This window comes from Saccopteryx bilineata, chromosome 4, assembly GCF_036850765.1.
Source record: "Saccopteryx bilineata isolate mSacBil1 chromosome 4, mSacBil1_pri_phased_curated, whole genome shotgun sequence".
In the NCBI taxonomy this organism is placed as follows: Eukaryota; Metazoa; Chordata; class Mammalia; order Chiroptera; family Emballonuridae; genus Saccopteryx; species Saccopteryx bilineata.
The window spans coordinates 40,511,885-40,517,230 of NC_089493.1; the positions used below are offsets into that span (position 1 = coordinate 40,511,885).

The 5,346-nt window shown below is 40.9% G+C and overlaps 1 pseudogene; it reads left to right on the forward strand.

Annotated features, from left to right (window-relative positions):
- The first annotated feature begins 2,303 nt into the window (after nucleotides 1–2,303).
- Nucleotides 2,304–2,881, forward strand: LOC136335411 (AP-3 complex subunit sigma-1 pseudogene; annotated as a pseudogene).
- The last annotated feature ends 2,465 nt before the right edge of the window (nucleotides 2,882–5,346 follow it).

A 5,346-nucleotide genomic window follows, 5' to 3' on the forward strand; every position in this document is an offset into this window, starting at 1 on the left:
TTTATTAAAATAATATTGTATATTAAAATTTTTTCACTCACATTTATTCATAAACAAATTACATAATAAAATTTTTACTTAAATAAATCATTTTTGTATTTAACATTTAAAAATTTTAATATTTCATCTGGCCCGTGAAAAAAGTTTTCTTTCTAATCTGGCCTGGGGGCAAAAACTGTTGGCCATGCCTGTGCTAGGCCCTTCTGGGGCCACTGCTCTATTGCTTGGCAACTGAGCTATTTTAGTGCCTGAGGCGAGGCTACGGAGTCATCCTCAGCAGCTGGGGCCAATTTGTTCAAATAGTTGGAGCCATGGCTGCAGGAGAGGAAGAGAGATCTGGAGGAGAGAGAGAGAGAAGGGGGGAGGGGTGGAGAAGCAGATGGTCACTTCTCCTGTGTGCCCTGACCAGGATCGAACCCAGGACTTCCACGTGCTAGGTCGATGCTGTACTGCTGAGCCAACTGGCCAGGGCCTGTGTTAATTTTCAAAAAGCTGGGGAAAAGGGAAAGCCTTTCCTTATAGTAGAATATATAGAGTGGAATTGAAAAAGCGATTGATATGGAACAGACTATTTATAGTCTCAACCTCTCCACAAATCAGACATTAATTACAAAGGGAAAAACAATGACTTCACAGAAAAAAAAAACAGGCATCACCTTATCCAAGTGATCAAACATCACATCACCAGTAACGGGACACATCCACAACAGGAGCCCCCTGTGACGCACTGAAGGTGTGACTTCAGTTCTGTGGTGGTTCTGCCCAAATTGCATAATCTGAAACTAATAATGAGAAAACATTGTACAAACCCAAATGGAGGAATATTTTCAGAGTAACTGACCTCTACTCCTCAAAAGTGGCCAAGCCATTAAAAACACACACAGGCTGAGGAGCTGTTCCACACGAGGAAGCTCACGGGGCGTGACAATTGGATGCAATGTATGTTCCTGGGTTGAACTTTGGAGTAGGAAAAAGAACTTTGCTACACATTTTGGGGTAATTGATAAAATTTTAATGTGGACTGTAGATTAGGTAACTGTACTTTATCAATGTTATATTTCCTGATTATAATAATTGCACTGTGATTACGTAAGAAAAAATTCTTGTTCTGAGGAGACACACAGAAGTATTCAGAGGTAAAGCAGCACAATGTTTGCAGTGTGTTCTCAGATCATTCAGAAAATTTATATACACACACATATAGACACATATAAATATATATACATCACAGAGATATCCTGGGCTTGAAACAGAAACTGTTAACACTGTATTATCTCCTCCAGGGGAGATGCTAGTGCATTATGTGAGCAAGGAGCATTTTGGGGAGCATATGAATGAAGTAAGTGGATGTGGATGTTGGGAGACCAACCAAATGAATTATAGCAGACAACTGCCATAAATCATTGCCCAGCATTTACTCCCTCTGACTGTGCCCTGATACCCTTTGGGAAATCTAGACAGCATTATGTATGTATAGTCTTGGTGCTTCACTGAACTTTGGTGTCTGCCCCACTATGAAACTGAGACGATAGACCCTTCCTCCAATTACCTTGGTTCCTACCTGTTTCCAAGCCTGGTTTTCCAGCCTTCCTATTCATCTGTGAGCTTCTAATGACCTTTCTATAAATTTCACTTTTTGCTTAAGTTATTGAGAGTCAGGATATTGCCTGGAAAGGAAGGGCCCTAACTGATCCATCCACTGTGTGGTAGGCGCGGTGCTAGGTGTTTTGTATACATTGTCTCACCAATTCTCATAGCTATCTACCAGCCTCATGGGGAAGACAGGCATATAAAGCCTAATTGCTGGTAGCAAGAACTGCGGAACCCATTTGTCTCAGCTAATTGGGTGTTTTGAATGGGGAGTGTAAGTGCTGTTACTGCTGCGGGAATCAGGGTTGAGCTCCACCAGCCAGGCAATAGGAAGGAGGAAGAAGCCCTTTGCAAGCTTTCTGTCCCCAGCCTGTGTGTCCAATGTCAGGCGAGGCAGGAAGAAAAGAGGAATAGCTCGATCCATCATCATAAATAAAGCTGGTAGTCTTTTCAACAAATGGTGTTGGGAAAACTGTATACCCACATGCAAAAGAATGAAGTTAGACCCTTACTTTATACCATGTACAAAGTAAATTAAAAAATGGACCGGGGCATGTGGGGATGCCACCAAGATCCTGAGGTGAGGCTCATGAGCATGACACCGCCCTTCTTCCTTCTGGCCCCCAGCGCCACCAGGTCTGCCCGGCTCAGCCATCAGCAACCCCTGGAAGCTACAGCTCTCCAATTCCTCCAGTCACACAACATGGCACATCATGACAGAGACATTCCATTTGGTTTCTGAAGTGGAACACGTTTGTGATTTCCTAAAAGGAAGATTATTGGAGGAGCTGACAACACACTGATCTAGAGACATTAGGCAACGTCATATCTTGTCTTGTGTGTGGATTCTTCAGAAAGTGCACTTCGCATTTTAGATCTAATTCAAGTATTTATGGAAACATTAGACAAGTGTTTAAAAAATCTCTGTGAACTGGATTTAATATTCCATGTAGACAAGGTTGACAATATTCCTGCAGAAATGGTATTGGAAGATAACATGAATGAGATGGTTACACAAACTGATGCATAAAATAACAACGGAGAAGTCCGAGGCTGGCTTAGCAGGAGTTCCATGCTGTATGAGCTTATAAATATGAATCTTCTTGACAGCCCAAGAAATACTAACATTGGTGACATCAGAATGAAAGTGCCTAATCTGCCCTATTTTAAATTTAAAAAAAAATTTAAAGGCTACTCCCAGGAAAAATCCAGGGGGAAAAGTCACTTAAGTTTACTATGTAGTTTTTTACCAAAAATAGAGGAGAGTCTTAAGGATTACTCTTGGATTTGAGCCAAGGTACTGTGTAGAACAGGGGTCCCCAAACTTTTTATACAGGGGGCCAGTTCACTGTCCCTCAGACCGTTGGAGGGCCGGACTATAAAAAAAAACTATGAACAAATCCCTATGCATACTGCACATATCTTAAAGTAAAAAAACAAAACAGGAACAAATACAATATTTAAAATAAAGAACAAGTAAATTTAAATCAACAAACTGACCAGTATTTCAATGGGAACTATGGGCCTGCTTTTGGCTAATGAGATGGTCAATGTGCTCCTCTCACTGACCACCAATGAAAGAGGTTCCCCTTCTGGAAGTGAGGTGGGGGCCGGATAAATGGCCTCAGGGGGCCACATGCGGCCCGCGGGCCATAGTTTGGGGACCCCTGGTGTAGAAGTTGTGTAAAGTCAGTATCACGGGTCCATTTTGTTTTTCTTGCTCAGTGATATTGAGGAAATTGAGTAGTTCCAGTGTAATGTTTTCCATTTTCTTTCTAAACTGCATTCCTTTGCCCTCTTAAGGTATGCCTCTATGTATTGGCAACAACAGTATTTTGAAAAGTGTTTGAGACATTTCTTTAAATTATATACAACCCCGAATATTGGTATTTCTTATGGATCACAAGTGCAGCATTCCTTAATTCTTTCTGTTATTTGTCACAATTGTTATTTAAAGAACCAAGTATGTGTTGCATGAAAACATGACCTTTTCCTTTTAGTTTAAATAAACTCCAAGGTAACTGAACTTCTAAAGTACCTTTCTGTGTGCCTGATACCTACTACTTTAGCAATAATTTTTTATGACTTTCTGACTTAACAAAGCAAATAGAAATATATTTTATCACTTAAAAAATGAAATGAAAATAAGAAATGGATCAAAACCCCTAATTTAAGAACTATGTAACCTTTAGAATAAATCAAGGGTGAAAATATTCATGACCTTGGATTAGGCAATGACTTCTTAGGTATGACAACCAAAAACACAGACAATAAAAGAAAAAAATTTGGACTTCACCAAATTAAAAACTTTTGTGCATGAAAATCACTAACAGTGAACATCTACAGACTAAACTACAACCCACAGAATGGGAGAAAATATTTGCAAATCACCTATCTGATAAGGCATTCATATTCAGAATATATGAAGTACTCCTACAACTTAATACACCAAAAAAAAAAAAAAATTAAAAATGGGCAAAGAATTTAGACATTTCTCCAAAGATGCATAAGTAGCCAATAAACACAGGAAAAGATGCTGAACATCATTAGTCATCAACGAAATGCAAATCCAAAACACAGTAAGATACTGCTGCACACCCATTAAGATGGTTATTACTCAGACAAACAAACAGAAAATAAGTATTCGGGAGGATGTGGAAAAATTGGAACCCTCACACACTGTTGATAGGAAGGAATGTAATATGGTGTAGCCACATGGAAAACAGTCTGGCAGTTCCTTACCAAGTTGAGCATACAATTAAATTAAGACCCAGCAATTCCACTCTTTGGTATATACCCCAAAGAATTGAAAACAGGGGCTCAAACTTGTACACACCCATGTTCATAGCAGCAGTATTCACAATAGAAAAAAGGTAAAAAAAAACAACACCCAAGTATCTAACAATAGGTAAACAAACTGATACACACACACACACACACACACACACACACATCATGGGAATAATATTCAGCCATAGAAAGGAATGAAATTCCTGTATGTGCTGTAACATAGATGAAACTTAAAAACATTCAATAAAATAAGCCAGACACAAAGGGACAAGTAGTGTATGACTACTTCTATGAACTATCTAGAACAGACAAATTCCTAGAGATAGGAAGAATAGCAGTTGCTATGGGCTGAGGGGGAGGGGAGAATGGGAAGTTACTGCCTAATAGGTACAGTTTCTGTTTGGGACCATGAAAATGCTCCGGAAATAGTGGCAGTGGTTCAATAACATTGGGAGTATTCTTTTTTTTTTTTTTGTATTTTTCTGAAGCTGGAAACGGGGAGAGACAGACAGACTCCCGCATGCGCCCGACCAGGATCCACCCGGCACGCCCACCAGGGGGCGACACTCTGGCCACCAGGGGCGATGCTCTGCCCCTCCGGGGTGTCGCTCTGTTGCGACCAGAGCTACTCCAGCGCCTGGGGCAGAGGCCAAGGAGCCATCCCCAGCACCCGGGCCATCTTTGCTCCAATGGAGCCTCGCTGCGGGAGGGGAAGAAAGAGACAGAGAGGAAGGAGAGGGGGAAGGGTGGAGAAGCAGATGGGCGCTCCTCCTGTGTGCCCTGGCCCGGTCTTCTGCACGCCAGGCCTTCGCTCTACCACTGAGCCAACCAGCCAGGGCCAGGAGTATTCTTAATGCCACAGAATTTTATGTTTGGAATGGTTAAAATGACAAATGATGTATATTTTACAATAAAAAATATATCAAAAGGTAATAAAGATGGTGATATCTTCCCTGAGAAGTTAAT